Raw genomic sequence first — 25,289 nt, forward strand, 5'->3', positions numbered from 1 at the left:
ATTTGAGTGGTGATGCTGTGAGTTATTTTGCATGTCTTTGGATAAACATGACATTTTTATTTTGGTACATACCTAAGAGAAAAAATTTTGAATTCTCATTTAATTTTGTAACTAACTCATGCATCATATGTTGTGTGTCCTTGAATCTATTTCCTGCCTCACACTTGGCCACCCATACATCCTATCCTCCACATTTGTTTAAGTTATCTCTCCTTATGACTTACCACCAACATGATTTAAGCAACATTTCATTTATAGTTCTAATTCTACCTTAATTCTTAAAGATTAAGGTCATTGTCCCCAGCTTTGCCAGTTTATACCCTAACTCGGGTTTCCTGTAGCACTAACCCTGACAGGATTATTTCTAGCAATCCCTTAGGGTTCCTTGTACATGCTTACTTTTTTAGATGCTGTTTACTCTTTGGTATTCACAGGGGCTCTGTGGTGATATACTAGTGGAGGCATCCTAGGTAGGAGCTACATCTTAAGTAGCTCTATCAGATATTTTCCCTTTCTGTTTCAGAAACAATAGCTTTGAGTAAGAAAGTGGTTTATGTATGGTTTAAATTTCTTTTGTTTCTTTCTTAGCTTTTTATGTGTCTATATGGGCTCACTATCAGACTGAGAAAAGAGTCCAGAGGGATGGGTTTATTGACAAACCCAAGTAAGTGAATGTAAATGCCATGATTTACTCAGAGCTTTTTTTTTTTTTTTTTTTTCTCTTACCTAGTCTAAGGATTAAGTCAAGTTATCACTGCCTGGTTTCTTATTTCTTGATGAAAAAACACATCCCATTTATGCCAATTAACTTTAGGTGACTTTAGCAATCAGTTTTTGTGCATACTCAGGGCTGTCAGAATCTCATTTAGCTTCACATGGAGACCCCACACAAATATTCAATCTTGATCTTTATATTATCCCAAGCATCATGGTTGATTTCAGCAGAATCCTTGTCAAGCTTAAACTATGCTTCTTTCCAGTTTGGGGTAGAGAGTTGTAATGAATATGGAAAGATGAAGTGAAGTAATTAGGTTATTATTTCTTCATTATGGGCTTCCCTGGTAGCTCAGCTAGTAAAGATTCCGCCTGCAATGTAGGAGATCCCAGTTCAATTCCTGGGTCAGGAAGATCCCCTGGAGAAAGGATAGGCTACCTACTCCAGTATTCAGGGCTTCTTGGGTGGCTCAGACAGTAAAGAACCCTCCTGCAATATGTGAGACCTGAGTTCAATCCCTGGGTTGGGAAGGGTATGGCAACCCACTCCAATATTCTTGCCCAGAGAATCCCCATGGACAGAGAAGCCTGGCAGGCTCCAGTCCCATGGTATCTTCTTTATGGAAAAGGTACTTATCTGAATGAAAAACTTCCAGATATAAAAAATATTCAAATGTAAAATCCAAACTGCAGCATTAGTTTAGCGAGAAGTATGCACTCTACTGAATCTACTGAATCTCTCGTTCTCAGTGCCTGAACCTCCTTTAGCATCCCTACTTCTTTACGCTTCCAGAGGCAGCCCCACCCTCCAGCACATACTCCTGTGTGTCCCTACTCAGCTCTCTTGCCTTTCTTTTTCCATCACACTCGCCTGGCAAATACTGATGTAGTTAAATCCAGTTTTCAGCTCTTCCCCCGTTAAGCCCTTAACTGCTCATCAGAGAACAACGCAAAGCCATACTGACTGGTCTCATCTGAAATTTATGACCATGATTTTTAAGTGGATTCTTACTCTCACCAGCAATTCCACTACCTTTTATTTAATGCTTCTCCGGGAGCCTGGTGGGCTGCCGTCTCTGGGGTCGCACAGATTCGGACACGACTGAAACGAATTAGCAGCAGCAGCAGCAGCCCTCTATCTATTGTATTCTCTCTCTTCAAATTCTATCATCCCATTCACCTGTTCTTACTTTCAGCTGATGACTTTGTATTTTCTTTCATTAAGAATATGGCAGCATTCAAACAAGCACTCCTTTATTTCTCACGATTCCCTCCATCCCTCTGCACTGTGTCTGTACCCACACATTCTATTTCCCCCTTGCACAATGAATGAGCACTTCTGCTCCTGTCTAAGGCCAGTCTCTCCATTTGTGTCTTGGTACCTGTCCCATTTTTCTAAGCTGTTTCTCCTGCGATTCCTTTTCTCTACTGCATTGTCTGCTTTCCTCTCCTGACAGGATCATCAACAGTAGCAGCAGTCTTTAGATCTCACTGAAAGAGTTCTCTGGACTCACTGTCTTCACTTTCTCAACTTATTTTTTTCCACGTGACCACTCCACTTGGGTACTTGTCCACGCACAAAACTGAAACCCATTTGTCAAGGTCACCAATGATTTTATCATTGTCAAAATTTTATCACTGTCAAAATCTTATCACTGTCAAAATCAGTCTTGATTCTCCATAGCCACTAAGATGTTTTTGCCATAATGTGAAACCATCGTGAAACTTCTTTACTTGACTTCAGGACCACACATTCTCTTAATTTTCCTCTGATCTTGCTATCTACTGTTTCTCAGTCTCTTTTGTGGTCTCATCCTTGTCTTTTTGACCTATGTTCATGCTGCTTTGCCCTTAATTATCTGTAATCCTTCATTGGATAGTCTTATCCAGGTCTGTGTCTGGATAAAATACACTTCAGTTCTCAAGATTCCCCACATTTCTCTTCAGTCCACATTTGATGGTAGTCATAGCTCTATTTGACTCAAGCTTCACATGTCATAACTGATCTCTTGACCCCTGCATCCTTAGCCCCTTCTTTCTCAGTGTTCCCTTCCTTCAGCAGCTCTGATTCCTTCTTTCAGTACTCTGATACTCATTTTTAAAAATATGCCTTTATTCTTGCTTCCTCTCTTTTTCTTACAACTGAGCCACCTTCAAAATAGATCCAGAATCAGAACAATTCTGACAAATTTCCACTGCTACACCATTGCCCCAAATGTTGTTCTTTCTTTCCTAGACTTTTGCTACTGCTTCTTAAGTAGTCTCCCTACTGCTTTCTCAAGTCTTCTTCAGTTTATCCCCCACATGTCAGCCTTTGGAATATAAAACCTGGTCTGTAACTTCCTTGATCAAAATTATTCAGTGGCCTCATCCCCTGGTTCTCTGCCCTTTGCTCACACACCTGCAGTGATAATAGTTTTCTTACTACTTCTTGGACAAGTTAAGGAAATCCCTGTTCTAGGGCATTTGTACCTTGTAATCCTCAATACAGAGGTGTCTAGATCATCCCTCCATTTATTGAGTCTAAAATCTCTTCCTCAGAAAAAATAATTTTCTTATCAACATATACCTAAATTAACTGTCCTCATTGGTCTGTTCCCCCTTACTCTGGTTATTTTGTATCCCTAAACACATATGTGGGTCTTCTTCAATGGCTCAGTGGTTAAAGAATCCACCTGCAGTGCAGGAGACACAGGAGACATGGTTTGGTCCCTGGGTTTGAAAGATCCCTGGAGGAGGAAATAACAACCTACCTTGGTATTCTCGCTTGAAAAATCCCATGGACAGAGTAGCCTGGTGGGCTACAGTCCAAAGGGTCCAAAAAGTCAGACACAGCTGGGTAACTAAGCACAAACACATATGTGTTTGTGAGGTTTTGTTTTGCCTTGTTATTTTTGGCCCATCTTAGCCACTAAGTTATAAAATCCTTATAGACAAGGACTCTGTTTTATTTACCAGTCTATGTCCAGCACACATAGCAGCATCTGATGTGTGATAGGTGTTAGCAAACACTTCATTTATTGAATGCATGAGTTAGAATGAAAGGAATAATCATTCATCTGGGAATGTTCACAGTCTTCTCACAACCATTACAAACTAGCAAAGTGAATCCTACTTTTAACAAAGATAATTCTCTCCTACCCTTATTTTTTGGGGCTCCAAAATCACTGCAGATGGTGACTGAAGCCATGAAATTAAAAGATGGTTATTCCTTGGAAGAAAAGTTATGACCAACCTAGATAGCATATTCAAAAGCAGAGACATTACTTTGCCAACAAAATCCATCTAGTCAAGGCTATGGTTTTTCCACTGGTCATGTATGGATGTGAGAGTTGGACTGTGAAGAAAGCTGAGCGCCGAAGAATTGATGCTTTTGAACTGTGGTGTTGGAGAAGACTCTTGAGAGTCCCTTGGACTGCAAGGAGATCCAAGCAATCCATTCTGAAGGAGATCAGCCCTGGGATTTCTTTGGAGGGAATGATGCTGAAGCTGAAGCTCCAGTACTTTGGCCACCTCATGCAAAGAGTTGACTTATTGGAAAAGACTCTGACACTGGGAGGGATTGGGGGCATGAGGAGAAGGGGACGACAGAGGATGAGATGGCTGGATGGCATCACTGACTTGATGGACGTGAGTCTGAGTGAACTCCGGGAGTTGGTGATGGACAGGGAGGCTTGGCGTGCTGCGATTCATGGGGTCGCAGAGTCGGACATGACTGAGCAACTGAACTGAACTGAACTGATTGGCTTGCTACCTCCATAAGAGGTTAATCTGTCTTATCTCTTTTTTTAAGTACGATACCATGCTGAGACCAAACTGTAAATTAGCCTTTATGAGTCTACACATTATGATAGATTTGAATGGAGGACTTGTCTTACTTAAAGTGATTAGAGATAGTGAAATTATCTCACAGATTCCATGAATCTAACCCAAACATTTTTACTGTGGCAAAAGCAAGTGTGCCTCTACCCTATATTAAGATTAGTGGATACTCACCAGGTATTTCTTATGTTCTAAGCACCTTTCTAAATATATTATTTGCATTTATTCACTTAACCCTCACAGAAACCTTATGAGGCAGGTATGAGTTTTGTCATATTTTATAAGTCATGACACTGAGGCACAGAGAGCTTAAGTAACATGTCTAAAGTCCACACAGCTGAATAAGTGGAAGAGCTGGAATCTAAGAGATTGGGTGAGAAAAGCAGCTGGACTATAACTGTTCATAGAGATCATAAAGGAAGAGAGAGAAACTAGAGGAAAGAAAGGAGATCCTGAAAACACCAGCCCTTGCAAACTCTTGTCTATGTACCATAAACTAAAGCCAGGGCAGCCTGGTGAATCTGGGCAAGGACAGAGGAGTCATGTTCTAAGCTGGCTGGTTTAACATATGTACAAAAGAGAAAGAATTGCTGAAGGTACATAAGCATAGTTTGAAACAGGAAAGAGGCACACACAGGAAAAAATGGGTATTCGAGTTCTTATCAAGGAAATGTGTTAGAACCTTAGAAATGATAGGTCAGCAGGAGATGAGATTCAGGAATGGATGATGAATAGGCTGCTAAGTCAAGAAGGTAGGAGCATCAAAATTGGATGGTCAAGAATATAGTTAGTCTGATTTGACACTAAATTGAATAAATACTTTACTAACGCTCTTAATATTCCCTGCTTTAAACTAGAATTTTTCAGTACATGGAGGTAGAGGTTGAATATAAAAGGAGTTGGTTTAGTGGCCACATCTGCCAGGTTGAAAATGAGCAAGGGGCAAGGAGCCAGGTGGACCATTAGTCAGCATAATGTGTCATTAGACCCATTCTTGGCTCTATGGCCTCTGTCGCATAAGTTAACAAATATATCATTAAAAGGGTCACCTTTCAGCCTGGAAATGACAGATTATTACTTTCCTGATCCCATCTCCTTGCTCTGTGATCTCTCACTTGTTTCTAAAAATCTAGTACTGACAGCAAGGGTGGATATCAAATTCTTTTTCTTTTTCTGTTTCTGACCTAGACTGTGGCTCAAGATGCTATTTAAAATAAGATTGTTCAAAATTATAATTAATTCTTTTATCTTGCCAAACAAAATTATAGGAATGCTCCATTTAGAATAAGTTAATTTGAATAGTAGCAGATTCTATTAGTACTTTACAAGCCAGATATTTGAGGAAAAAATCAATACTGACCTCAATGTCTTTTACAATGTACACTATTAGTCTTTTTTTGTTTGTTTGTTTTAATGAAATATGAAACATTTGAAAATGAAGACTTTATAATTATATACAGCAAATATATATAGTTACTGGAGAAACATAAAGGGAAAAACAAGTTCAACTAAACAAAAGATTATAATAATTGAAGGAAGTTAATAGAAGCTCAGCAGGGAGTAAATTCCATTGATGTCTACTTCACTGAACTGACTTTACAAGTTCACTACCCCTTCTCACTGTGTACATGTGTACATGTGTGTGCTAACCTCTGTGTGTGTGTGTGTGTGTGTGCACATGTGTGTGTCCATGACAAACATAAACAACAGAGTAAAGAATTGTAAATATCAGCAAAATTGTAAAATTTTAGAGCAGTAGTGTTTGTAGATATTATCTAGCCCTCTGAAGTCTCATTTAAAGGATGATATATCCCAGAAAGATTAAATGACGTGCCTAAAATAAGACAATTTGGAAGTGGCAAAAGGAACCAATTTTGGCAAAAACTACAGAAGTTCCAAGGAAGAAACAAATGGAAACCAAAGAGATTAGGTTGTGGACTATTAGGCTTTTAAGAGAGAGAAGTGCTATTGTTACCAATTATTTTTCTTTGACTTTAGCTATTATGAGCCAGATTTTTTTTAAATAAAAAAGACAAAATAATTATGTATCATATAATAAAAATTAATGAAGTGGAACTTGTGGCATGTTTAGGGGGCTAACACTTCAGTTTTGCATACCTATCAAATACTTAATATCAGGCACAAATTTTTGTCCAAAAAGTGTGAAAATGTTTTAAGATATTTACGGCAAAACCTTAAAGATATTGCTAAAATAGCAGTGGTTTAAAGAAAAGTCAATAAACTTGTTTATCAATTCCAAGTGGTACTTAACACCTAGTGTTCACAAACATATTTGGACACAGAGGATGATGGAGTTTCTTGAGCTTCCTGGAAGAATAGTCTTTCGACAACTAATAACTAACTGAAAAGTTTTGGTGATACAGAACTGAAAAATTGGCAAGTGAAAAAAAAGAATCTAATAGTATAAACTGTATAGAGAGACACAAGTAAATGGCTTAAAGGAAAGGTGAGAAATATTTAGCTATAGGAGTAGTTGAGCATCCGATGAGGATGAGAAGACAGCACACCTACTTTAACACAAGACGGTGCCTTCTCATCCTTCCTTCTTAAGGCAACCTAACATGCAAAGAGTGAATAACTCAGAGCAGCTTTCCTTTCCAGAGATGGAGTTTGGAAAGCAGCAATCTGGCCTGTTAATTTGGTATGCTTTCAGCCTAAGAGGGTCAAGAAGCAAAATTTTGGGTGGAAAAAAAAATATATATATATCACATTTAAAAAAATAATAAAATATTTGAGCTTTCAAGCTAAAGATTATCATTTCTAATTAAATCTATTCTTCTACAACCCATTTTTCTACAAAGAAATAACTAAGAGCACATATATTGGACCAATTTTCATACCATATATGTGTGAAAATCTTGTTGATACTTTTAGTAAAGTCTTAACTGAGCATCTACTATTTGCATGCCGTTTCCTGGATAATGGTGGCATAAAGATGGAAACCATCTGATTCCTGTCCTCAAGGAGCTCATTTCCTGAGATCAGAGAAGACATGTGCATAACTAATTGAAAAACAAAGTCAAAAGTGGTGGATATTACATGAGAGTGGCAGACACACATTTTGTAGATACATTCAGCCATTCAACAGGTATTTTATTGCACACTTCTTATGTGGCAGGCACTTAGAAAGTGCTGGAGATATAGTAGAGAAAAACCTGTCTTAGTACTGTACATATTCCTGGAATGGATATGGAAGTTGTCAAACTCAGATTCATGATACGTTGAGGCTGAGAGCTTACCAAATTAACAGGCTAGACTGATGCCTTCCAAACTCTATCTCTGGAAGGGAAAGCTGCTCTGAGCTATTCACTCCTCGCATGTTATGTTACCCTAAGAAGGAAGGATGATGCTACCCTCTTGTGTAAAAGTAAGTGTGTCATATAGTACTAAGGAAACACAGTCAACAAATACATAAATACAACACATTCAGTTCAGTTCAGTTCAGTCCTCTGCCATGTCCGACTCTTTGCAACCCCATGATTGCAGCACGCCAGGCCTCCCTGTCCATCACCAACTCCCGGAGTTCACTCAGACACACGTCCATCGAGTCAGTGGTGCCATCCAGCCATCTCATCCTGGGTCGTCCCCTTCTCCTCCTGCCCCCAATCCCTCCCAGCATCAGAGTCTTTTCTAATGAGTCAACTCTTTGCATGAGGTGGCCAGAGTACTGGAGTTTCAGCTTTACATCAGTCTTTCCAAAGAAATCCCAGGGCTGATCTCCTTCAGAGTGGACTGGTTGGATCTCCTTGCAGTCCAAGGGACTCTCAAGAGTCTTCTCCAACACCACAGTTCAAAAGCATTAATTCTTCGGCGCTCAGCCTTCTTCACAGTCCAACTCTCACATCCATACATGACTACTGGAAAAACCATAGCCTTGACTAGACGCACCTTTGTTGGCAAAGTAATGTCTCTGCTTTTGAATATGCTGTCTAGGTTGGTCATAACTTTTCTTCCAAGGAGTAAGCGTCTTTTAATTTCATGGCTGCAGTTACAATCTGCAGTGACTTTGGAGTCAAAATAAAATAAAGTCTGACACTGTTTCCACTGTTTCCCCATCTATTTCCCATGAAGTGATGGGACCAGATGCCATGATCTTCGTTTTCTGAATGTTGAGCTTGAAGCCAACTTTTTCACTCTCCTCTTTCACTTTCATCAAGAGGCTATTTAGCTCCTCTTCACTTTCTTCCATAAGGGTGGTGTCATCTGCATATTTGAGGTTATTGATATTTTTCCGGCAATCTTGATTCCAGCTTGTGTTTCTTCCAGTCCAGCGTTTCTCATGATGTACTCTGCATAGAAGTTAAATAAGCAGGGTGACAATATACACCCTTGACATACTCCTTTTCCTATTTGCAACCAGTCTGTTGTTCCATGTCCAGTTCTAACTGTTGCTTCCTGACCTGCATACAGATTTATCAATAGGCAGGTCAGGTGGTCTGGTATTCCCATCTCTCTCAGAATTTTCCAGTTTATTATGATCCACATAGTCAAAGGCTTTGGCATAGTCAAGAAAGCAGAAATAGATGTTTTTCTGGAACTCTCTTGCTTTTTTGATGATCCAGCAGATGTTGGCAATTTGATCTCTGGTTCCTCTGCCTTTTCTAAACCAGCTTGAACATCAGGGAGTTGACGGTTCACATATTGTTGAAGCCTGGCTTGGAGAATTTTCAGCATTACTTTACTAGCGTGTGAGATGAGTGCAATTGTGTGGTAGTTTGAGCATTCTTTGGCATTGCCTTTCTTTGGCATTGGAATGAAAACTGACCTTTTCCAGTCCTGTGGCCACTGCTAAGTTTTCCAAATTTGCTGGCATATTGAGTGCAGCACTTTCACAGCATCATCTTTCAGGATTTAAAACAGCTCAACTGGAATTCCATCACCTCCACTAGCTTTGTTCGTAGTGATGCTTTCTAAGGCCCACTTGACTTCGCATTCCAGGTTGTCTGGCTCTAGATGAGTGATACACCATCGTGATTATCTGGGTCGTGAAGCTCTTTTTTGTACAGTTCTTCTGTGTATTCTTGCCACCTCTTCTTAATATCTTTGCTTCTGTTAGGTCCATACCATTTCTGTCCTCTATCGAGCCCATCTTTGCATGAAATGTTCCCTTGGTATCTCTAATTTTCTTGAAGAGATCTCTAGTCTTTCTCGTTCTGTTGTTTTCCTCTATTTCTTTGCATTGATCACTGAAGAAGGCTTTCTTATCTCTCCTTGCTATTCTTTGGAACTCTGCATTCAGATGCTTATATCTTTTTTTTTCTCCTTTGCTTTTCACCTCTCTTCTTTTCACAGCTATTTGTAAGGCCTCCCCAGACAGCCATTTTGCTTTTTTGCATTTCTTTTCCATGGGGATGGTCTTGATCCCTGTCTCCTGTACAATGTCACAAACCTCATTCCATAGTTCATCAGGCACTGTATCTATCAGATCTAGGCCCTTAAATCTATTTCTCACTTCCACTGTATAATCATAAGGGATTTGATTGAGGTCATACCTGAATGGTCTAGCGGTTTTCCCTACTTTCTTCAATTTGAGTCTGAATTTGGTAATAAGGAGTTCATGATCTGAGCCACAGTCAGCTCCCAGTCTTGTTTTTGTTGACTGTATAGAGCTTCTCCATCTTTGGCTGCAAAGAATATAATCCATCTAATTTTCGTGTTGACCATCTGGTGATGTCCATGTGTAGAGTCTTCTCTTGTATTGTTGGAAGAGGGTGTTTGCTATGACCAGTGCATATTCTTGGCAAAACTCTATTAGTCTTTGCCCTGCTTCATTCTGCATTCCAAGGCCAAATTTGCCTGTTACTCCAGGTGTTTCTTGACTTCCTACTTTTGCATTCCAGTCCCCTATAATGAAAAGGACATCTTTTTTGGCTGTTAGTTCTAAAAGGTCTTGTAGGTCTTCATAGAACCGTTCAACTTCAGTTTCTTCAGCATTACTGGTTGGGGCATAGACTTGGATTACTGTGATATTGAATGGTTTGAGTTGGAAATGAACAGAGATCATTATGTCGTTTTTGAGATTGCATCCAAGTACTGCATTTCGGACTCTATTGTTGACCATGATGGCTACGCCATTTCTTCTGAGGGATTGCTGCCCACAGTAGTAGATATAATGGTCATCTGAGTTAAATTCAACCATTCCAGTCCATTTTAGTTCGCTGGTTCCTAGAATGTTGACGTTCACTCTTGCCATCTCTTGTTTGACCACTTACAATTTGTCTTGACTCATGGACCTGACATTCCAGGTTCCTATGCAATATTGCTCTTTATAGCATTGGACTTTGTTTCTATCACCAGTCACATCCACAGCTGGGTATTGTTTTTGCTTTGGCTCCTTCCCTTCTTTCTTTCTGGAGTTATTTCTCCACTGATCTCCAGTAGCATATTGGACACCTACTGACCTGGGGAGTTCCTCTTTCAGTATCCTATCATTTTGCCTTTTCATACTGTTCATGGGGTTCTCAAGGCAAGAATACTGAAGTGGTTTGCCATTCCCTTCTCCAGTGAACCATATTCTGACCCATTCTTGGAAGCACTGTTTTGTCTTTTTCTGAAGTATTTACCACAGCCTAATGTGTTGTATTCTGTCAGAAGAATACAACAATTCTGTCAGAATTCTTCTGACAGAATACAACACATTAGGCTGTGGTAAATACTTCAGAAAAAAAAAAAAAAACAAAACAGTGCTGCCAAGAATGGGAGCCCAGAAGTACAGGTGAATCCTGTGTTAAACCTGGCCCCTGCCAAAATGCCTTCAAACACCAAAACACTCACACACGTACATACATGTATGTTGTTGTTCAGTCACTAAGTTGTGTCTGACTCTTTGTGATCCCATGGACTGCAGCACGCCAGGGTTCCCTGTCCTTTACTCTCTCCTGAAGTTTGCTCAAACTCATGTCCATTGAGTCATTGCTGCCATCCAACCATTTTACCCTCTGTGGCCCCCTTCTCCTGCCCTCAGTCTTTCCCAGCATCAGAGTCTTTTCCAATGAGTCAGCTCTTCACATCAGGTGGCCAAAATATCATACAAAATAGAAAAGGAAACTATAAATATAGAATATTTAGAATAGAAAATATTTAATAACATTGATGAAATAGAACATGAATATCTCTTCCTGCCACCTAAACCCCACCATGGGGACAGAACTGTCACTATTTTGTATCACCAGAAAGCCTTGGTAAGAGCATTTTAACCTAAAAATTACTTTATGTCTTGCCTCCTCTGCTCTGTTTCTTTGGGGAAAGTGTGGAACTAGTGTTCCACTAACATATGAAAGTGTCTAGTAATATGTTAGACTGCCTGAGGGGGCACTTTTACTTTAGAGAAAGTTCTTTCAATAACATGAAACATGATAATAATCTTTATAGCAAGTAGAAGCTAGTCTTGGATAAGAACCAATACTGTACTTTTAGCCTTTTGGCTCCCAACAGTAGCTAAAGGACAAAATACATTCTTCCTCCATTATTTTGCTTTTATTTTGTTGTTGTTGTTATTGACCTGTATCTGCATCCTTTCTTCTTTTTCTCTGTGATATTAAAGATTTCATGCTGTAGTCTACACATTCAGGGTTGGATATGTGTGATGATTGCCAGCTACAATACCAGAGCAGTTCAGAGAACTGAGAATGTTTTACTGAGGAATAGTCATGTAGAAAGTGGCCTGAGTAGAAAGAAGCAAGAACCCTACCTTTGGGGGCATCTGTCTAGAGTGGGGATCAACAAACTCCTTCTGTAAAGGGCCAGAGAGTAAACATTTTAAGCATGCAAGCCATGCAGTCTTATTCCTAACTAGGAAACTCTCTCCCTTGCAGCATTAAAGCATTAAAAGAAAACAAATAAATATTCCAAATAAATATTGGCTATATTCCAATAAAGCTTTATTTTGAAAAACAGATGGTGGGGATTGGGCCCATGGATTGGGCCCATGAGCTGTGGTTTCCTGACCCCTGATCTAGAGAACCCTTGGCTTCTGTCCTAGTCTTGGCCATCAATGTATTTTATAACAGGTCCCTATCTAGGCCCTCTATCTCCAGCTGACTTCGCACCATTCTGTCCTCCACACGGCAGCCAGAGGGATTTTCCTAAAGCCCACTTGAGATCATCGGGTCATTTATGTGATTCAGTTCTTTAATTCTTACATCATTCATATTTGTCACTTGGCCATGCCTGCTGTGTCACAGTCTGGTTCATTCTCTGTCCTTCTCAGACTAAGCTCCAAACCATACCTACTGTTGAAAACTGACTCTACTAGAGCATCATCAGGGCCCCACGTTCTCAAACTACATCTAAATATGGCCAAAACTAAATACTATCCCTTCCCATCAACACTGAGGCCTCTGGAGCATAGCTGAATGAAACCTCCTTCATGTCAATCTAGAACTTCCTTTATGTGGGTAGATCTAGCAAGGGAAGATCTCATCTGGTTTAGATTTTCAAAGATAATATTTATTCTAACCTACAGTTTCATTGAGGTTTTTATGCTGCTTCTTTCAAATTCTAGACCTTGAACAGTTTTATTTCACTGCCCTTACCTACTGCTTGCTCTTTTATCTTCACGGTTGTGACATTCGCTAAACCCACTGTTAAATCTCACACACACTCTTGCATAAAGCATGTGTTCAAAAAAGATACATTAAAAAAAAACAAACCTGCGTAGTACTCTAGTTAGTCTTCCCATCAATCTTGCATTTACATTTTCAGACAATTTTAAGCTCTTAAATAATGAGTTTGTTGCACTCCTAATCACTCACATGGATTAGTACATTTACTTCATAGGAATTCTTTAAAAGTAAGTGTGGTGACCCAAGGACTAAAGAGCAGATGAAACCAAGGAGGGTCTTGAAATGCAGGAATGGAAAAAACAGATCTTTATGTCCTTCCCTTCCCCATGTTGTAACTATTAATGGATTTCAGGTCCTCCTGAGAACTATAACCTCTTTCCCCTCCTACCCCATAGGGAGGAGATATGTTCCCTACTCCTCCCCCTACACCCAGTATATGTGCCTCATCCAATCAGCAAATTACGTGCAAGACCCCCTATCCCACTCCTTGTACCCTGGGTATAAAAGTGGACGAAGGACTCCTGTTCAGTGTTGGTTCTCCCTTGAGCTGGCCCACTGTTCTAACAGCATCTCCCACTCTCATAAACTTTCTTTCCCTCTCACTCTGTCTCATGTCTGGAAATTCTTTTCCAACTTGTGTCTGGACCACAACAGTAAGTACCATTATAATGTCTGTTTTTTAGATAAGGAGCTAAGGAGAAAGGAGCTGTGGTACCTTGTTTATGGTGTTCACTGAGACATTAGAGTCCTTTGTATTGACCATTTCATATAATTTACTTGGCTCTGTCTCATATTCCAGTCAGCTACTCCAACTTGCTTTCTCCCTATAGATGAAGCACTCTTAAAGATTCTCTATAGGATACATATCTCCAAATACTGATACCCAATATATATATACTATGCATCCATTTCATAACTGATAGCTGAATCTTAAATGCACTTTAAAATGGTAACAAGGGATTTGAAAGAATTTTACAAACTCTAACAGATATATACAAATGTTAGTGAAAACTGTCTTTCAAATATATGTATGTTTTATGGATTAACACAAACTGTATATATTATGCATATAGTACATGTAAGAAAAGAAAAATTATTGAACTATGAACAAGAAAAAGACATGGTGTTCATAATCATTTGCTCAACACAATTTCCTCATTGCTCTAGAGTTTTAGCAGGAAACTTGGCTTTTACATGCATAGCCTTATTGATTTTCTGTCCACATCTCCACAGGTAAACGGAAAGTTAATCATTGTGTTTTCTAATGTTGGTCCTTGTCTTTCTCAGAAGATATCACTCTATTCTGCAAAGACTTGACTATCAACCTCTCACCACCCTCCAAAAGGAGGATAAACTCAAAAAGGATTTCTTGATGGTATGTTGTTGTGTTGTTTAGTTGCTAAGTTGTGCTCGACACTTTGTGACCCCATGGACAATAACCTGCCAGGCTTCTCTGTCCATGGGTTTCCCAGACAATACTGGAATGGGTTGCCATTTCCTTCTCCAGGGGATCTTCCAGGCCCAGGGATCAAACTCCTACTTGGCTGGCAGATTCTTTACCACTGCACCACCTGGGAAGCTCTTTGATGACATAATTTTGCCTAAATAATGATAGTGACTTACATTTATAAGACCCCTTTATCTCTCCAAAGCACTTCTATTGTTTTATTTGATCCTCACAATAGTGCGCTGAGGAACATACTGGCTATTTTATTGTTCACATTTACTCAGGAGGAAATTGATGCTCAAAAGGGTTAAGTGCTTGGCCTGTGCATATTGATATGGATCTCCTTATCTATGTACCCAGTGTTCTGAACTGCATCCTGTGCAAACACTGAAGCAGGGTCTGGCCTATCTACCTAACTCTTCAGGGCCTTATACTTACATTTCCCAAAGGGAGTCCCAGTTTTGTAGATGTGTTAATTGAGTTGTTTTTCCTCATCCCCTACCTCATTTCACACACTGTTCACCCACTCAGTGGTTAAAATTTACTCACTTGCTGTGCTCTCAATTCTAAATTTATAAGCTTCCAGTTTTTAAACCTATTTTCATATGTCCCGGTAAGGTCTCCATATTTCTAAATCTTAGTTCTTCCCATATGCAACATTGATTACAGACACAAATTGATTGGTAACAATCTCCTTATTTATCAATTGCTTGGTGTCATTCCCTTGCGTTTGTCTTTTTTTTCTCCTCTCAGAGGTAGTCTATATGGGTATATTCTGATAATGCAGAGTCATCTTCCCTGGTGGCTCAGACGGTAAAGCGTCTACCTGCAATGTGGGAGACCCGGGTTCAGTTCCTGGGTCGGGAAGATCCCCTGGAGAAGGAAATGGCAATCCACTCCAGCACTCTTGCCTGGAAAATCCCATGGACGGAGAAGCCTGATAGGCTACAGTCCATGGGGTCGCAAAGAATCGGACACGACTGACAGACTTCACTTTCACTTTTCACTTTCACCTTTTCTGACTCTACAACTAGGCATGGACACCAGCCTTCCCCATATCAGTTCAGTTCAGTTCAATCGCTCAGTCGTGTCCGACTCTTTGCAACCCCCATGAACCACAGCACGCCAGGCCTCCCTGTCCATCACCAACTCCCAGAGTTCACCCAAACCCATGTCCATTGAGTCAGTGATGGCATCCAACCGTGTCATCCTCTGTCGTCCCCTTCTCCTCCTGCCCTCAATCTTTCCCACCATCAGGTTCTTTTCAAATGGGTCAGCTCTTCGCATCAGGTGGCCAAAGTACTGGAGTTTCAGCTTCAACATCAGTCCTTCCAATGAATATTCAGGACTGATTTCCTTTAGGATGGACTGGTTGGATCTCCTTGCAGTCCAAGGGACTCTCAAGAGTCTTCTCCAACACCACAGTTCAAAAGCATCAATTCATTGGCCCTCAGCTTTTTTTATAGTCCAGCTCTCACATCCATACATGACTAATGGAAAAACCATAGCCTTGACTAGAAGGACCTTTGTTGACAAAGTAATGTCTCTACTTTTCAATATGCTATCTAATTGGTCATAACTTTCCTTCCAAGGAGTAAGCATCTTTTAATTTCATGGCTGCAGTCACCATCTGAAGTGATTTTGGAGCCCCCCAAAATAAAGTCAGCCACTGTTTCCACTGTTTCCCCATCTATTTGCCATGAAGTGATGGGAGCGGATGCCATGATCTTAGTTTTCTGAATGTTGAGCTTTGAGCCAACTTTTCTGTTCTCCTCTTTCACCTTCATCAGGAGGCTCATTAGTTCTTCTTCGCTTTCTGCCACCAGGGTGGTGTCATCTGTATATCTTCCATGTATAATGGGTATGAAAACATTGCTCAAGAACAGTGAGGTGATGTTAGCTTACACATTTATTTTATTTTTTTTTTTTTACAGCATGGAATTTTTGTCAAATATCTATTTTTTTCCTAACCAGAGGTTAGTCCTAGCTCTAATACCCTGGGACACATGGTTGAGATTAGAAGTCTCATAAAACATTAAGGAAATGCCATATGCTGGGGAAGGCACAGCCAAGAATATGATGGCATCAAAGGTTAGAAGGATTATAAATGCCCAAAAATTAGGGAGCTAATAGCAGAATCAGAAGTGAGAGAAAGTGAGTTAGGAAGACAGCCCAGAACAGCAAGTCCATAATGGGAAGTCAAAGGTATATAGAGAGATCTTTTGGGAAATTGCCAGAGTAGAGCCTTGATAAAGGCAGCTGGTATCACACTGAAAATGACTGAAGATCAGATGAGAACTAATGAGCATAACATCTGCTTGTTACACAGTGTCACACATTGTACCTCATAGAAGCCACAGTCTTGGGGTTATTTCAGGATTATTAATTAATAGTAAAGGAAAACCTGCATGAATGGATATATATTGAAAACATGTCATCTCAAAATGTAAGCCTGGAAGATTAAATAGAATTCGAGCTTTGATATTCACACAAGAGTAAATCAGTACATGTTAGCTTTAAAATACAAAATAGTTTACTTTATAAATAAAAGTACACAATATTTCTTAATATCATAAGTCAGTCTTTTTTCTATTAGAAGAAAAAATTTAGCTCCCCAAAAATGTATTGTGAGTCATGTACCATATTCTCAAAGTTTCCATCAATTTAAAATGTGTTGCTAGTAATGCACATAAACGGCTTAAACATGAAAACCAAATGACGTGATGATATACAGCTGTGCCTACGTTGTATACATCTTTTATGACATGTTTCACTTGCTTTAACTCTATAGCAGTAGACATCAAGGAATAACTCTTTACTATTTCAACTGAACACAAAGGAAAAGCAAACTGTTAAAAAGAAAAACAAAAAACCTGGCACCTATAATATGGTACCAATACATTATAATGGGAATTATACATATTACATGTTCAAGCATTCACTGTAGAGTGTTTACACCAATGAGTAAAAATATATATGTATATATATAAGATATATTACATTGTGTGTATGCTAGGTTGCTTCAGTCATGGCTGACTCTTTGTGACCCTATGAACTGTAGCCAACCAGACTCCTCTGTCCATGGGATTCTCCAGGCAAGAATACTGGAGTGGATTGCCATGCTTTCCTGCAGGGGATCTTCCCAACCAGGGGATTGAATTCTGGTCTGCATTACAGGCTGATTCTTTACTATCTGAGTCACCAGGGAAGTCCCATATTACATTATATCTATTCGATTTATATCCTTTATATTTTATTATTGGTTATAAAAAATCATTCTTGCCTGACAACCATTACTTTTTCATGTCAGATTTCAGACATCCCATCACTTCATGGGAAATAGATGGGGAAACAGTGGAAACAGTGTCAGACTTTATTTTTGGGGTGTCCAAATCAATGCAGATTGTGACTACAGCCATGAAACTAAAAGAAACTTACTCCTTGGAAGTAAAGTTATGACCAACCTAGATAGCATATTCAAAAGCAGAAACATTATTTTGTCAACAAAGTTCTGTCTAGTACGGCTATGGTTTTTCCAGTAGTCACGTATGGATGTGAAAGTTGGACTGTGAAGAAAGCTGAGTGCTGAAGAATTGAAGCTTTTGAACTGTGGTGTTGGAGAACACTCTTGAGAGTCCCTTGGACTACAAGGAGATCCAACCAGTCCATTCTAAAGGAGATCAGTCCTAGGTGTTCTTTGGAAGGAATGATGCTAAAACTGAAGCTCCGGTACTTTGGCCACCTCATGCGAAGACTTGACTCATTGGAAAAGACTCTGATGCTGGGAGGGTTTGGGGGCAGGAGGAGAAGGGGACGACAGAGGATGAGACGGCTGGATGGCATCACCGACTCGATGGACATGAGTCTGAGTGAACTCCGGGAGTTGGTGATGGACAGAGAGGCCTGACGTGCTGCAATTCATGGGGTCGCAAAGAGTTGGACACGACTGAGTGACTGAACTGATCTGAAGGCATCCAAAGAAATGACCCATTATATTATGAATGGAATACCCCAAATTGCCTACACTTTGCCTAGACAATGACCATCTACTAGGGCTAGAACTGTAACTGTAACTACTTCAAAGTTTTCTTAATTGAAACAAACAGTCAAATCAACAAATAAGAAGCATAAAAATTGCTTCTGTAGATAATATATGTTTTCAGAGGAACTGAGAAGGTTTCAAAAGGCCAAGAATAGCCTAGCTTCTCTGACTCAGATTGACTGAGAATAGTTCAGCATGAAGAATAGCCAAAAACAAAACATTACCTAAGGCTCCTAAAGGCAACTGTGAAGCTCATAATGACATTAGTGAGTAGAGGCAGAGATGCCAAACAAGGGGTACGTTGAAATGTCTGTTGTGTAGAAAGTTATTTTTAGTAATGACTTTTTGAGAAAATACCCTCACATGCAATATTTAGACACTTTAATAGTTTTGTTGTTGTAAATATTCCTTACTTTATATTTTCTTATACTAATGACTAATTATCAAACCACACATCTTATAAATAAACATCATTGGGTTACTATACCAACAGTTGGGTTTGCATTCATGGCCAAAACAAGCACTGAAAACAAACAGGCAAACAAACAAGAAATATGAACCACAGATACTGAAATATACAACTCCCCATGATGCTGAAATTCTGTTATAGAAGTCAGAGGGCTTGATTGTGTTTGGCATGACAGAAAGAAGTTCATGGGAATATATCAAACAATTATAGCCTATATCCTAGAAGTTTGTAGAAAGAGAAAATTTCTTAAAATTTTAACTCACTTGAAAAATAAGATAGCTAAAATTCCGATTGGCCAGGCTATGCCAAAAACTACTTAGATGATTTCTGATATTCAGGAAAAGATATGGGTTGTTAACTCACCAGGGAAAGCACCAATGAATTTATAAAGGCAGAATAATGGTGATGATACCTGTATTTATTAAAAAAAATAGACCCTATTTCACAGCACTCAGAAGGGGTGGTGTTTATTCTGCCACAGAGGTCTTTACTGTGCATTTTAAGGGTTTCCACCCCTATAATGTCCCTTGTCCTCATTTCTCTTCCCTGGAGCCAAAGAAACAGAAACACATATGCTATCTTTTTGATCAGGCTTATATTTCTGAACAGCTTCCACTGCTACCATGATTGGCTGTGCACTCTAATACCAGTTTTTTCACTTCTGGTCTGCTGTGTTTTTTTTTTTTTTCTCATTTCATATTTCAGTCTGGGGGTCTTTGGTCCAGGGCTTAACATTCTCTCCTCAGCTAAAACCTTGGTTCCCTGCACAGACCACAGTTTAAGTGGTTCCTCCTGTGGCTGTGCTATTTCAGATGAACAAGCAGCATGCTCTTCCCACCTCCGCATACATAAATACCCAAGTTGGGTTTTTTCCTTGACCCTAAGAATGGGAATCAGAAAACTAGAGTCTGTAATGTCCAAATGTCTTTCATAATTTATACATGGGAATATTAATTTAGCCATACTTTTAAAAAGGTAAACAATACCCAGAATATTAATTAGTATGTGCAATGTACAAGTTATATAGAAAGCCTTACCTTAATTAATATAATGATATTTATGAGAGAGCAGTATTACCATGTTCATATTTATAGCTGAGGAAACCAGCTCTTAGGTGAAAAGGGTTAAATAGCTCAACTGAGATTGCCTATTAGTGAGTGGTAGAGCCAGAAAAATTGTCTATCTCATCCAACACCATGATATTTAACTTCAGAGTGATTATCTGAAAATTGACTGAATTTATACAAGTAAATGGACTAAAAACATTTTATCAATGGTAAACACATACACACATCCACAGAGACAGGAATATATATTTATTGCTCTAAGAAGTATCCAGTAGTTAAGTCTGGCCTTTTAGTTAGGAGGAAATAGAATGCTGAGAATCTGGATTTAATTCAAATATTCTTCTGTTCTATGTCTCTGTTCTCTGAAGTGTCACAATTTGCTACGTGATTTCATGGTGACTCAGTTGCTTCATTAAAATAGACTCTCAGTTAATTAAGTTCAGTCACCCAGTCGTGTCCAACTCTTTGAGACTCCATGGAATGAAGCACGCCAGGCCTCCCTGTCCATTACCAACCCCCAGATTTTACCAAAACTCATGTCCATTGAGTCGGTGATGCCATCCAACCATCTCATCCTCTGTCATCCCTTTCTCCTCCTGCCCTCAGTCTTTCCCAGCATCAGGGTCTTTTCAAATGAGTCAGTTAGCAGTACAGCTCTAGGGTCTTAGGGAACCTGCAATTCATGAGCTGCTTGACTTTGGGCAATTGATTTGGTATCTTTGTTTCATCATCCTTATTTATAAGATGGTAAAGGAACAGCTATTTCATAGACTTACTGTGAGGACTAAGGGAAGTATTATTTATGGCTCTTACTTTCTCACTTACAGGCAGCACTCAATATATGTATGTTCTTATACTATGTGTTGTTGCTGTTATTGATTTGTAGCAGGACAGAAGATGTCATTCTCTTTGTTAGCTGCTCAAAGATGAATTTTCCTGGCAAATGTTTATTCCATTTAACCTTCCTTGCTTTATCTATTTCTCTTTCTGTTTTGTTTCACAAGTAAATGGACTAATGGTACAAGTATGCCAAAGGCATGGCTTTTCTTCAGTGTGCATTTGCTCTAAAAACATCTAGAAAGTATTTGAAAAAAAAAATGATTATGATTACCTAAGAAAACTTTTGCAACTGTAGAAAGCTTATAAATTATTTTGGCTTAGGTAAAATGAAGAATGGATTTTAGACTCTATGCTATTCAGATATTTTATAATAGCACACTCTTACTTGAAAGTTTCTCTGATAGTATTTACTTGCTGTGTATTATGCTCCATAAATCTAGTCTCCGTACTCAGGAATTGAAATTTTATAATTTGGCCACCCTGTCCATACTCACAGATGTGTTTATATTCACAATGAATCAACTAAAAGAGATGACTTCAGCTAAACCTCTCAATAATTTAAAACAAGAGGAAACAGGGAATTCTGCTTCTCTCAATGGTGTAATAGGTTTTGGACCAAATCTTCCATTGATAACAACTAGAATTCCTGATTTAATATAAACAAGTTGTTTGAGGGAATCATAGAGCTACCAAGGTAGCAAGAATATATCTGGATAATACATGGAAGAGAAGAGATGCCCGGAGAAGTAAACCAAATATGTTGAACTACTCTTTTTCTTGAGCTAACTGTGGGTGGTTAAATCTGAGGAATAAAACAGAACCTTCTATATATTTATAAGAATATGAAAATAAAATTAAAGTTCAGGACTACTAAAGAAATGGGGTGCTTCTGAGGGTAATCTAGATAGATCATCCCTCATAAAGACTGAAACTTAGTTTCGTATCTTATCAGTCTCTGAATTGAGATGACTTTCTCTAGTCTATCTGCATATCAGAGTTAAAAGTAAATTTTTCTTATAGAAGATAATATTTTTGAGAACTTCAACTTATTTTATAACAATAACTTTTACTAAGTAAGAACAAAAAAATAATCAAGCATGCAGCTAAAGACCAGACTGGACCTAAATAGAAAAAATTTTTACAAAATAATAGAAACTGATGCATAGGAAGTCAGAACTGGAGTTACTATTATCATCTTTAAGATGTTACATGTACTTTCAAAAATAAGATTGAAAATTAATTTTCTCTCATACCTGGAAACTATTAAAACTCAAATAGTAACCTTAAATTTATGTTATATTATATGTCAATATTATCTCAATAGACTTGAAAAAAAGTCAAATAACAATGAAGGACTGAATAACATAATAACAAAGAAACAACGAATAGATAGGATTAACATCACATTAGAAATACCTGAAGTGCTAATTAATGTACAAGAAATGTAAATATCAAAAATATGACAAAAAAAACAAAGGAATAAATAAACAAGAACATAGGTTTTTTTAAAAAAATTATTTTTGGAAGATAGTGGAAATTATCCAACATGTGATGAAAAAGTAAAAGGAGTGGAACTGAAGCAAAATTGAAGAGACAATTACCAACAAATACCAAAACAGCAAGACTGCAAAACAGCAACAACAATCCTAGATACAATCATAGTAAAACAGCTGAAATAAAAGAATATATCTCAAACGCAGTCAGGAAAAAAAGATGTTCTCTTCAAAGAAGCAAAAGTAAGTTTAACAGCTGACTTCTCAACAAAGGTGATGAATGCCAGAGAAAAAAGGAATTGAAATTAGAAAGGATGGCAAGATAACAGCTGTAAAAGAAATATTCTGTATCCTTCTCAAAATACTGGTTGGAAGAGAGTTATTTTTTAAGGTGAAAAACAAACAGAAAGCATGAGACAAAAAGAAGTAAATAATATGATGAATGGTCTATATATCTATGTAGCTATATTGATAATTGCATTAAATATAAGGCTAAGTGTTTCATGTCAATGACAAGAATTATTAGGTTTAGTGAAAAAGAAAAATGGATATGTGCTCTTTCAAGATATATCTCAAAATAAAGTAAAACACAAAGATGATGAAAGTAAAATAATAAATAATGTGTCATTGACAATAGAGGAAAGATTGATAAATTGAACTACATTAATATTGGGGGATTTTGTTCATCAAAGGACATCATTAAGATAATATAAATGTAAGTCACAAAATGGATAATATGTTGATATATGTATATCTGGAAAAGAGTTATATACATATAAAAGGTAATTTATACTCAATAGAAAACAATGGTGAGAAAGTTCAACAGATATTTTATACACACTAAAAGTATCTTTAGCTAAAATATATACATAGGTACCCAAAATCGTTAGTACCATCATGGGTGTAATACCATGACATACACAACATTAAATTAAAAAGACAAGTGAAAATTAAAAAGACAAGTACACTGCTGTTTAAAGTATCAGTTGCTACAAACATACTGAAAACATTTGTCATGATTTTCAAGCTGGATTTAGAAAAGTCAGAGGAACCAGAGATCAAATTGCCAGCATTCGCTGGATCGTCAAAAAAGCAAGAGAGTTCCAGAAAAACATCTATTTCTGCTTTATTGACTATGCCAAAGCCTTTGACTGTATGGATCACAATAAACTATGAAAAATTCTAAAACAGATGGGAATACCAGACCACCTGACCTGCCTCCTGAGGAATCTGTATTCCGGTCAGGAAGCAATAGTTAGAACTGGACATGGAACAACAGACTGGTTCCAAATAGGAAAAGGAGTATGTCAAGGGTGTATATTGTCACCCTGCTTCTTTAACTTATATGTAGAGTACATAATGAGAAACGCTGGGCTGCAGGAGGCACAAGCTGGAATCAAGATTTCTGGGAAATATATCAGTAACCTCAGATATACAGACGACACCACCCTTATGGCAGAAAGTGAAGAGGAACTAAAGAGCCTCTTGATGAAAGGGAAAGAGGAGAGTGAAAAAGTTGGCTTCAAGCTCAACGTTCAGAAAACGAAGATCATGGCTTCTGGTCCCATCACTTCATGGGAAATAGATGGGGAAACAGTGGAAACAGTGTCAGATTTTATTTTGGGGGGCTCCAAAATCACTGCAGATGGTGATTGTAGCCATGAAATTAAAAGATGCTTACTCCTTGGAGGGAAAGTTATGACCAACCTACATAGCATATTCAAAAGCAGAGACATTACTTTGTCAACAAAGGTCCATCTAGTCAAGGCTATGGTTTTTCCAGTGGTCATGTATGGATGTGAGAGTTGGACTGTGAAGAAAGCTGAGTGCTGAAGAATTGATGCTTTTGAACTGTGCTGTTGGAGAGGACTCTTGAGAGTCCCTTGGATAGCAAGGAGATCCAACCAGTCCATCCTAAAGTAAATCTTTCCTGGGTATTCATTGGAAGGACTGATGTTGAAGCTGAAAATCCAGTATTTTGGCCACCTGATGTGAAGAGATGACTCTTTTGAAAAGAACCTGATGTTGGGAAAGATTGAAGGCAGGAGGAGAAGGGAATGACAGAGGATAAGATGGTTATATGGCATCACTGACTCAATGGACATGACTTTGGGTAAACTTGGGAGTTGGTGATGGACAGGGAGGCCTAGTGTGCTGTGGTTCATGGGGTCACAAAGTGACGGACACGATTGAGCGACTGAACTGAACTGAACTAAATTTTGAAATATAGGTAAGTAAATAGATAGGTAGGTAGATAGATAGATATCTTACTAACTAGCATTTCTACTCTTAAGTTTATACTATAGTGCACAAACACACACACTTCACATATTTATGCACCAAAAGACATGTATAAGAATGTTCATAACAGCATTAACCAGAAGAGTGGAAATAACTGTATTCTTCATCAACTGTGTAACAAAGTTAGATCATAAGATATTTATGCACTGGGACAGTATAGAACAAAAACAGTGAGCTACTGTCCAATACAACAACATGAATGAATATGCTGAACAAAATGTTGGAAAGAAGAAGCCAATTAACAAGGTGCATAATGATAAATCCTTTATAGAAAGATCAAAAAGAGATGAAACTAATCTACACTGCTGGCAGTGAGAGTAGTAGCTACCACTGAGAAAGAGACAGTGTACAGTGACGAAGGAATGGATAAGTGTGAGAGCCTGTAATATTCTGATTCTTAACCTAAGTGACAGTTAACATAAACTTATTATTTTTTAGATAGTTAATGCTGCTGCTGCTGCTGCTACATCATTTCAGTCGTGTCTGACTCTGTGTGACCCCATATACGG

Source organism: Oryx dammah, unplaced genomic scaffold (assembly GCF_014754425.2).
Source record: "Oryx dammah isolate SB20612 unplaced genomic scaffold, SCBI_Odam_1.1 HiC_scaffold_25, whole genome shotgun sequence".
In the NCBI taxonomy this organism is placed as follows: domain Eukaryota; kingdom Metazoa; phylum Chordata; class Mammalia; order Artiodactyla; family Bovidae; genus Oryx; species Oryx dammah.